Raw genomic sequence first — 12,070 nt, 5'->3', positions numbered from 1 at the left:
TGTTCGTTCTTGTTTAACTAGGTGCATTAGGCTAGGAAGGTGAGCAAAGGAGCATTCTAGCAAAGAAGCTAAGCAAAGCAAAGGAAAAAGCTAAAATCTAAAAAAAAAAATTGCAAGGCTAAAAGTGAAAATTTTTTGAACTGCTAAAGGACCCTTTGTGAGCTCTTTTTCTAACTCAATCTTTAGTTAAATCGTCGGCCCGCGTGGAGGCTTGTATTTCAATTCTTAGATAAATCGTGAGCCCACGTGGAGGCATTTTATTATTTTTTGCATTGTTGTTGAAAGCATGGGAGTATAAGATCATTGTATGTGGAGGAAGTTTGTTGATTGATTTTTTGCGAAGGTGAAGTGATTGTTCATTGTTGCTTGTTGTGTTTTGCTTGTGTATGCATGGTTATAGATCATTGAAACCTACTCTTGTCCTTCTTAATTTTTATCTTGAATCTGTAGTTCGTAATCCTAGGGGAAGAGGAAGTTCTAGTCAATCCATTTCATCAATGGAAGACTATAATGGAGAGCATGTGGAGGACCTTGATCACATAGACCAACAAGGTGTCCTCCATCCCAATGTGCATCATGAAAACATGCAAGTACCATTAGGCATGCCTAGGCCATTCATTCACCAACCACAACAACAAGGCCAAGTTCCATTTAGAATGCCTAGGCCAATGTATGCTCCACAACCTCCCATTGTCCAAGGAAATCAAGGTGCCCATGTTGCACCTCCAATTGCTAATCCTCCCCTTGCTTTAAGAGATCACTATGTGTCCAATGAATATAATGCTCCCACATGCATTTAATTACTACCATTTAGAGCACACCACTATGAGATCAAACCACAAACTATTTAAATGCTTCCTAATTATCATGGACTTCTAAGTGAAGAACCCTATAAGCATTTGGATGAGTTTCTTGAAGTATGTTCCACCGTAAGATATACGGACATGCCGGAAGAGGTCTTAAGGCTTAAAATTTTTCCATTCACCCTCAAAGACAAGGCAAAATATTGGTTCAACAATCTTAGGCCTTTTTCAATAACTTCTTGGGTAGAAATACAACAAGAATTCTTGAAGAAGTACTATCCAGTTTCTAAGACCAATGCTATGAGAACCTCAATTAGAGAGTTTTCACATGGGGATGGTGAAACATTTTATGAGGCATGGGAATGATTCAATGAATTACTTAGGAAGTGTCCACATCATGACATGCCCAAATGGCAATTGGTCCAATATTTCTTTAAAAGTTTATCGGACAACTATAAAGGCATGGTTGATGCTTCCATGGGTGACTCTTACATTAATAGGCATGAGGATGATGTGTGGCGTCCTTATGAAAGCATGAGTGAAAACTTTTTGCATCGATCTTTATCTTCAAAGAATGGTAGAAACTCAAGTCGTAGGAAGAGTGTTGGCTTATATCAAGTCGACCATTCTAATGAAATAGCTGCTAAAATGAAATCCTTATCTCAAAGGTTTGATCAATTCTTGATCAACCAAAACTCGGCGAATCAAGTATCTTCCTTTGCGATGACCTTGTGGGCGGGTGTGCCGTGGGCGGGTGCGAGAGACACTGTCAGGCTACCATACTGGCGAGCTATGGGTGCACAGTCCAACATCGCCTGGGTAGAGGAAAGGTGAAGTGCTTATATATAAGTATGTCATCTCTAATTGGTATGAGGCCTTTTGGGGAAAGCCCAAGAGCAAAACCGTGCGGGCTCAGGCCCAAAGCGGACAATATAATACCATGTGGTGGAGTGGGTTATTACAAATGGTATCAGAGCCTAACCCAGCCGGAAGTGTGCCGACGAGGACGTCGGGCCTCCAAGGAGGGTGGATTGTGATGACCTTGTAGGCGGGTGCGAGAGACACTGCCAGGCTACCACACTAGCAAGTTACGGGTGCATAGTCCCACATCGCCTGGGTAGAGGAAAGGTGAAGTGTTTATATGTAAGTGTGTCATCTCCAATTGGTATGAGGCCTTTTGGGGTAAAGCCCAAGAGTAAAACCGTGCGGGCTCAGGCCCAAAGCGAACAATATCATACCATGTGGTGGAGTGGGTCGTTATAGTAGTGCATTGAAAGCTTTCATTTTGATAAAGGTGGATAACAACCCCTTTTCACTAAGTAACAAGGATTCTAGCCTCATCAAGCACTGAACTTCTCGCGCTGAAAGGTGGAGGGCCCAAACTCTAGGTTAATAATTGAATGAAAAAAAAAAAAAAAAAAAAAAAAAAAAAAAAAAGTGAGGACTTCTCCCAAAAGGTGACAAGTGGGAAATGATTAGATGGATGTTATTTTGATTTGTAACCTAGTTGATTTGAGCTTGTAAGTTCGTAAGGGTGTTTAAACACCTAATGCCCTAAAACAGTCCGGTTTGGGAGTCATTGACTTAACACTCGACCTCATGGATCATTAGAAAGCTTAATAGATCAACACATTACACCATGCTTCCATCTTTGATCCTCAATGAAAATAAAAATAAAAATAAAAATTTTGAGTGAAAAGAATAAGCGCACCTAGAACAATAAAGCTTTAATAAAAGGTCCACTCTTTGTCTTGATGATCGGTACTAGATTTGTGTGCTAGTTTGAGGGTAAGGATGTGATCATTTCTTTAGTTGGCTAAAATAGCAACATATTTGATGCCGGTCCACTCAAAAGGGTTTTAGAGTTGTTTTGATTTGCATGATCATTTTCTTGATGTGTGGAGGACCATATTTGCTTGCTTGATGTTGAGATTTTGGGAGATTGCTTAGAAATGGTTGAAAAATTGTATACTTGAGGTAGTTTTCTCCCAATGCTTGTTTGCAATATTGGTGCCTCTTTTGAAAGAATGAGCTTAATGTTTGTGGGTATCATTTCTGAAAACCTTCACGAGACTTCACTCGTCCACTAGGGGTAACTTAGGGGTTTAAAAGGCTTGTTGCATGTGCTAAGTGCAATCGTGTTCCCTACGAAAGTGGCATTATCCTTTTATTGCTTTCTAGTTTATACTTGTATAGTTGTTCATTTGATTCCTTTACTTTCTAGTTCATTGCTAGGGACTAGCAATATTTAAGTTTGTGGGTGTGATAAGCGCTGAAAAGTGCGCATTTAAATCCATTAAGCTCAGGTATTCTAAGACCTTTATCTATCTTATTTTTTCGCTTTAGATTGATTTCGTATTGTTTCCATTTTCAGGCACTTATCCCTAAAATAAGCTCACTCAACCAAATAAGAGCAGAATTGAAGTAATCTTGAGAAGAATCAAAGAAAGGAGCAAAGTGGGAGCAAAATGAAGCAAATGGTGGAAATTCACAAGGTTTGGTCGATCATGGAATTTCTTCGATCGATCCAACTTTGATCGATCTCAGCATTTCAAGATGGATCCGAACTATTTTGTCCTTATCCAAAGATCCCACAAAGTTCGATCGATCCAACTTTCTTCAGATCGATCGAAAAGATTCCATCTTATCCAGTTATACCACCCCACCTACCACTTCTGTCTCTTTCCCAAAAATATCTCGAAAATATCTCAAATTTGTCTTTATCCAAAAAGGCACCGCCAAGATGGATCGATCCAGCCAAAGTTTGATAGATCTCAGCCATGTTCGATCGATCAAAGCCAAGGTTCGATCGATCGAACTTCCTCAAGTGTGAGAAAATTCAATTTCCAGCTCATTAAAAGTTGTCTCATAGCCCAATCATTGGAGGAATATTGATGTACGAGCCCAAGCCATTGGGGGGTGACATTTGAGCTACCTATATAAGGACTTGAGCTACTTTTTAGAGAAGAGACACACACATCATCTTTAGACATTAGGGAATTCTTAATGAGCAAGAAAAGAAGAGAGGAGGCTAAAGACATAAGCTTGGAGGTTCTTCATCAACCAAGAAGGGGAACAATTTCTACCATGGAGATAGCCCTTGAGGGTTGGAGGAGCACATCCATGAGTGGCTAGACATCCTCTTAGGGCTAGAGTTAGCCCTAAGCATGCTTTCTACATCTTGATTTATGTATTTTTAAGAGATTTGTATTGTAATACATGTTTTGACATTTATATATACATAGATCTTGTTTGTTCAATGATTTGTGTGGTTTAATACTTCCAATTGATCATTTCAATCTATCCATATATCTATGTATGCTAGAATAGATGTTCATATGTTTATCTCTAGCTTTTATGTTATTGATACATGTCTATGTGTATTGATGCTATGGATTTAAAGATTCTCAAAACATAGTGCTTAATGGAATGCTCTTGTGATTTACTAGATGGTTCATACTCATTTCTTGATGCATTGTGCCTCTCCCTTAGTTTAATTAGTTTAATTTCATATTATTAACCTAGTTGTAGTATAGTTGCCTTAATTTCATAGATGGGAGGACAATCCATGCTTATTATTTGATGTTCCATGCTTTTGAATGCAAGTAGCATATGTCTCTAACCTTGTAATGTGTTTGGATTGTGAGCTTAATGGAAGGATTAATGGCTTACTTTGATATATTGTGTTTTTCTCTATGTTGCTTAGACAATATATACTTAATTGGTCATCCATGCTAATTGAAACAACCAAACACACACACACACACACACACCAATATTGCAACACATGTTTTCCCCTCATTAATCATTCATTAAGGGTGTAGAAAAGCTATGCTTAGTGGTGACCTCTAAACCCCAAGATCTCTCTCTCTCTCTCTCTCTCTCTCTTTCTCTCTATTTTCTCTCTATTGCACTTATTGTTTACTTTAGTTTAATTTGCATTTAGCATAATTCAACCAACCAACCACTCTTTTGATCACTCGACCTACTAACCCTAATCTTGATTCCACAACCAATATGACCCACCAATCCCTTGGGACGACACCTACTCACCCTAACTATATTTTTAGTGAAAGGTAGTAGTAGCAATTATAAATGTAAAACTTGGCCATTTTCACCTTAGCACACTTTTAAGCTATGTGGTTGACGACGACCACACACGTACGCAACGTACAACACTATACTCCAATTGCCACTAAACATACTAAAATCAATGATCGTTGACCTTTGACCCGATATTATGTTAAGAAAAAACTGACTTAGAGAAATGGTTGGCCAGGCCATTCCTATCGTCGATCCGACCTCAACACCAACATCGTTCTTGTCTTCAGGTCTAATCCTCAAGCATACATACATACCAATCCCTACACTTAACTCTAGACTCACGGTTCACAACACACGGTCTAACCATTCCCCACACATAAGTCACACCACAACTACTAAATACTACTTCTAACTCCAAGATCCTAAGAAAACGTATACACCGGTAAACACGTCACGCCACACGTCGCATCGGTCACGACCTTTCAGAATGAATCCCCAAAACTAAGGACTTCAACTCCTACCGTGGAGGTAAGTCGAACGATCCAGAATAAACCCTCATTCGGAATCTTAACAAAAGAGGGAAATCTATAAAGTTCTTTCGCCCACTGACACGCACAACTCCTATATGGAGATACAAAACTCATAGATGACAAAGTCCTTGCCAGGACCAACATAAAAAGAAGGGAGACCAAGTCCCTCTACCACAATAGAACAAAACACGCACCTATCGATACCTTACATACGCTATGCTAAGAAAGAGGAACTAAATGGAGTCGAAACAACTTATACGCTTAATATCCATACGTATTAGAGGACAGTGCCCCTTCCCAAAACACTAGAGCTAAACAACGAATTTAAGGACATTGCATCTCATCCTGCCCAAAGCAGAACCTTAACAAGTGAAATTCCAAACCTTCCATTCATAGTTACAACTAGGCAATGCTAACCACTACATCAATAACCTTTAAAGAAACATAGCTAAAACTTTTCTGTCATTAATCCATCATCAAAACCATTACATAAGAGCTCAACTGCCCACAAAATACACATCATTATCTAATAAAACTGTCTGGAATACTCATATAGTCTTATAAATACATCATTGCTTTAATACATAATGGTCACAACTGATACATTATTATTACTTGAAACTCATACAAAAGTCCTTGATCTATATCCTGCCCTAAGGGCCCACACTAAGCATCATCAACATCATCCGGTCCAAAACCACACTACGGGATATGTCCACCATCCTGACACAGATGAACCCGACACTGCACAAAGTGCACAGGCACCTGTCCAAATTCACGGGTAGCCCCCATTACCAGAACAACTGTGTACAGGCATTTCCTGTCACACCCAAACTCACAGGTATCCCCCGCTATAGAACTCGCAGGTATCCTCCGCTATGCAGTCACAGGTAACCCCCGTTACTATACCAGACTCACAGGTATCCCCGTTACGACACGACACGACGCACTAACAACAACATGACAAGATGCACATATGATAATGCGACATAACTCCCAGGTAACTATGTAACACGACTGACAACTACCGTGCAACTCGATATGACTCACAGACAATAATACAACACGAGTCATAGACAACAATGCATCACAACTCACGGGTGACCATGTGACACGACATGATTCACAGGTAGCCCCCGTTACAACATGACACGACTCATAGATATCCCCCGTTACAACACATGCCGGCTCACAGGTGTCCCCCGTTACAACCGACACGACTCACAGGTATCCCTCGTTACAAAACTCATAAGTAACCTTCGTTACTTCCAGCACAACTGTGCACATGCAATTGCCTAATCTCACAGGTATCCCCCATTACATAAGAATCAATCACAGTAATATCTCATCTCTTCTGTGGACAATCCCTCTTCATGTGGCCCGACTAACCACACCGAAAGCAAACTCCGGAACTAGGTCTATCAAAAGGACACTCCACCTTGCGGTGTCCTGGATGCTTACAGTGATAACACACAAAGCTTGTCCTAGAAGGCTTTGAAGAAACACCAACAATAGGAGTAGCACTTGCAGTCCGCTGCTCCTGAGTAAACAATGAAACATCCCCGTGCCTCTTCCTATCCCGACTCCTGGAAGAAGTACCCATACTCGTACCTCATTCCTGAGAACCGACGGTACCACTCCTCTCTTGCTAATCCTTGGCTTCTGCTTCTACCATTAATGCTCTCGTAACCGCTTCAAAATAATTCTTTAACCCCAAAAGTGTCACCCCTGGCCTAATAGAACGGTTTAGGCCATACACAAAACGCCATGTCTTCTCATCCTCGTTCCCTAACACATCCGTAACGAAACGTGAGAGAGAAGTGAACTTATTCTCATACTCTGTTACTGACATGTCACCTTGCTTGAGACTATCGAACTGCGTCCTCAATTCCTGTCTCTTAGTCTGCGGGAAATACTTTTCAAAGAAAAGACTCTTGAATGCATCCCAACCCATACTGTCAATATCATGCGCGTTAGTCATGGTTTTCCACCATGCTGCCGCGTTACTAACAAACTTGTACATAGCTAAGGTGATCTTCAACTGATCATCGGGTACTGCTATTGCCTTGAAATGCTTTTCAACTTCATCCAACCAATTGTCCGCTACCAATGGATCTGGACCTCCCTCAAATGTTACTTTCATGAGCTTGTTAAATTGAAGCAGATACTTATAATACCCTTAATTTTAAAAAGGATATTCCTGGTATTTAATGGTATTTAATTTATTATTTAAGTGCATTTTATTTGATTATGTGTCATTATTTTTTTATTAGGTGCTTAATTGTTTTCTTTTGTGGTGATTTAATTTATTTCTTTTGTGGTGATTTAGTTTATTTAAATAATATTTATTTTTAGTTATTTGATTGAAATTACTTGTTAGTGTTTTAATTATTTAAGTGGCATTAATAGTTTAAGTGTAATTGGTTTAGTTATTTGATTGGAATTACTTGTTAGTGTTTTAATTATTTAATTGGCATTAATGGTTTAAGTGTAATTGGTTTAATTATTCTATGTGTGTCTTATTTTATGTGTGTCTTATTTGGTTTAATTGGGTTTACTAATTATTATTTTGTTCAATTAGATTATGTGTTAAGTATTTAATGGTGAATAGGGTAATTAGGCAAATACATCTAACTAGAGTTTTAATTACAGTATAAATTAGGGTTTTATATTATAGCCGTCGTAGGTTTCTACGTTAATTGGATGAGCCGGTTAGGATTGTGAGTTGGACTTAAATGAACCTAGGATTTAGGAAAACTCTATAAGTATAAGGTAGGCGTCTGTATAGGGTTTTTTTTAAACAAAGCACACGTTTTGTGGAGGTGCAGAAGGAAAATGCAGTTTTTCACATTCTGCCAAGGTTTGATCAAAGCTCCAATCCTGCTTCGTCCGTGGTCCGATCGAGCTGAATTTTGGAGGAAAGGTTCACGACTCAGTGACGCACAATCTGAACGGTGAAGATCAGAGTTTGACTTCGGGAACAGTGATTCGTACTCATGAACAGTAACTGGGTCGCACAGGTTTTTTTCCATTCTGCCCAGATTTCATCAAACCTCCGATCCTGCTTCGTCTGTGGTCCGATTGAGCTGAATTTTGGAGGAGAGGTTAACGACTCAGAGACGCACAATCTGAACGGTGGAGATCAGAGTTTGACCTCGGGAACAGTGATTCGTACTCGTGAACAGTAACTGGGTCGCACAGGTTTTTTTCCATTCTGCCTAGATTTCATCAAACATCCGATCCTGCTTCGTCCGTGGTCCGATCGAGCTGAAATTTGGAGGATAGGTTCATGACTCAGTGTCGCACAATCTGAACGGTGAAGATCAGATTTTGAGTTCGGGAATAGTATTTCGTACCCATGAACAGTAACCGGGTTTTGGAACTCGCCGGGTTTTTTTAAGAAGACGACGTTGAAACTTTGAACAAAAGTTTCTGAGGTAAGATTCTATCCTTACTCTTTCCCTTAGGCTTCATACTCTTTGCACTCTTAAATGATTTTAGGATTAATGAAGATTAAACCAAACTAAAATGATATCTGTTTTGCTATGAAACTGGTAGTTACAGTAGTGTTGTATGCTTGTTCAACCTAGACTAAGCATGTTTATGGATGCATTGTGGTTCTGTGGTTCACGTTTTTCCTTATCACTGCTAGTATAAATTATTGGAAGGATGGGTCTAGATGATAGCTATCTTAACTTCTGTAATAGCAACTATTGCAACTTAAATACTAGGAGGATTTGAGTTTAACACTAGATCGGTTTTGTGGAACACTATAATTTGAGCATGTCTACATACATACTGTGAATATTGTTTTGATGCTTACATTATCACAGTTAGTATCAACTGTGGAGGTTAGGATTTTGTGATACATACCCTACATATCTGTATGTCATTTGTAAGGTGTTAAATGGAAGTTTTAATTAATTCTGTCTTTATATCAGACTAAAGGGAACAACTTAAATTGGGCATGTATATGTTGTTGTTGTGACCCTGTTTATCAATACTTATTTTATCACTACTAACATTGAATGTTGGATGTTGGAATTTAGTTGATATATACTTGATTTATTGGTATTATTGACTACTGGAGGATTGGAAAGTAGGCACCGGTATGGGACGGTGGCATACTAAGGATGGGTTTGGTTTTTAAAACAATACCATTACCCACCTACTTGGAATAAGGATGGGATTAACTAAAAGTTAAGTCCCGTAGATTTGTATTGTCATGGCAACTACTTGTTGAGCAGCAATACCAGGGATTTTGGATGGATTTTATATATGTACTGTTATGGTGCCTCGGTATGAGCTTGAGCCTCAGGACCGATGGCTAGGGAGCATATATGCACCGGGATGTGTAGCTGGCTACGATGGTTGGAGGTGTACCCTGTTTAGGTATAGGTACATATGCCCACTTCGTGTGTGTTTTAGCATGTTACCTCTATTCAGGTTGAGACCGGCCTGTAGTCCAGTGAGAGTCCTTTAGTGTGACTATATATATATATATATTTACGGACTATTAGCTATTGTTGAATTGTTTAGGATGTACATACGTATCGGGCCTCTGTTTGGATTGTAGTAGTATAGAACTTGCGCGTGGGCCTGACCCACTTCTATTTTTCAGGTACACGACAGTTCCAGGCTTAGACGTGTTCGTGCTGAGCAGAGGTCTCTATTCACTCTTCCGACGATGTAGGGCTCTCTCTATAGTTTTATTTCTGGACGTTTATTACAGTTGTTCTATAATCTATTTGGATGTTTAATAGGGGTCCACTAGAGATGGATTCCCAAGTTGTAAACTGATGGAGTTTTGGAGTTTGGGTTTGATGGATTTTAATAATTATAATATTTTGCGGATTCTATTTTTAGTTCCTTCCAGCTTTAATTTCATTTCTTAATTTATTTTGTATTCCGTGTTCATTATAAAATATTAATTGTTTGATATTCCCTCGGGTTTGGGCCTGGGCCTGATCAACCCATGTCTCGGATCCGAGGGGTATCTCAATACTCAAGATTTCGCTCCATCTCCGTCTCCTGCGGCTGAATAGCTGGTTGTGGTACCACTTGAGGAACTGTGGTACTTGCTAATTTCTGAAAGGTTGAGGCTACAGCCCTTGCTACTAGAACTTCGTTCTCCGGTACTTGTGGATCATCATCCACCTCCTTTTCTCGGCCCTATCCCATTGAAACCCTATCCGGTTGGGGTGGCCCTTCACCTGCTCGCTCCCTTACTTCATCCTGATCCATTTCCCTATGTCGTCCTCAAGCACGATTCTACAAAAGCAACTACACAATCAATACAAGAATACATAAAATAGGTCAATCCACGACCTACGGTGATCATACTATCAGTTCGATAAGAACAAAAACATGTATAAGCATAAGAATGATCAAGTTCCTCACACACGTGGGCCAAAAACCACCGTAACCCAACACACAACACTACCCCGAAACCTCAAACTCGTCAACAATGAAACAAACTAGTCATGCATACATCTACTAAGCAATGACTCAATAAACAGTAGACAAGTAAGCACTTAATAATCATGGACATGAAATACACATATTAGCATTTAAACATATATGCATATAATTAAGCATGTTTTAAACAAATTTAACTATTTCATTAATCATACAAAAAAATTTCAAGTAAGCATCTAGCAAATAGGCATGTTTTCACATTCATTAAACAACAACTTAATAAAAATAAACACATTATCATAAGTCTCATAATCGATTCGCATGTAAACACATAATAGCAAGTAGTGCTTTTTAACTATATAAAAAACAAATAAATAAATAACCACATAAGCATGCAATACTGTCAATACCAACTCTAACTCAACCTATGTCAACCCTACCCGTCGTCCTTAGGTTTTTGAACCTAAAGCTTTGATACCAATTTTGTAACGACCTAAACTCACACCGGACCTGTTATACACTTCATCATAAAATCAATCAAATAGCCCATGGTCATCTCACTCATCCCATTATGCCAACATGATTATTACATGCTTCCATGGCCACACAAAATACATCAAATTTCTTTCTAAAATACGGATACATTGCCAATTTATAACAATAAAACAATTACATAGCCTTGTCTAAACTTTTCAAAATATACATCATAATACAATATAATATAAGGAAAATCCTTTCCAACCCCGTCCAAGTTCGTGAAGACCAACACCCACCAGCTCTAACTTGTGACCTGAAAAATTATAAAGGAATAAGCACGACGGCTCAGCAAAGATTGCCTAAGTGGCACCTCCTCAAATAAAGTAAGTAATCCAATGCTTTACACATAATGAATAGGTAAAAGGAGTGGGGTCATGCGAGGGATTTAACATATAACACTTAAATTCCCAAATAACTCTTCATCACTATCACATACAATGCCATGCATAAATGTCAATGCAACCCCATATCACATCATACCCTCTCTTGTTCACATCTTTTCTCCATACCATCATGTATCCACATTTTCCCTTCTCCGCTATCATACATCTCCACATCTCATCTACACCATCCTCTCTCTTTTGCCCCTCAAATGCCCTTATGCCATGCACATGGAACATTTTTAATTTCAATTGTTTAATCATCAACTTCCATTCATTACGAAATAAACAAATTTCATGAACAAAACAAATTAATTTTATAACTTAGCATGCTTTAACATACACCACAACAACCATA

At 38.9% G+C, this 12,070-nt stretch overlaps 1 pseudogene; it reads right to left on the bottom strand.

Annotated features, from left to right (window-relative positions):
• Nucleotides 1-1,108: 1,108 nt before the first annotated feature.
• LOC132305633 (small nucleolar RNA R71) lies at nucleotides 1,109-1,207 on the bottom strand (annotated as a pseudogene).
• Between the last annotated feature and the right edge of the window lie 10,863 nt (nucleotides 1,208-12,070).

The sequence above is a fragment of the Cornus florida genome, unplaced genomic scaffold (genome assembly GCF_030987335.1).
Source record: "Cornus florida cultivar Cherokee Brave unplaced genomic scaffold, ASM3098733v1 CherokeeBrave_3.0.0_Hap2_Chr04, whole genome shotgun sequence".
NCBI classification, from domain to species: Eukaryota; Viridiplantae; Streptophyta; class Magnoliopsida; order Cornales; family Cornaceae; genus Cornus; species Cornus florida.
The sequence above is the reverse complement of the archived record's forward strand: the minus strand, read 5'-3'. Positions and strand labels throughout refer to the sequence as shown.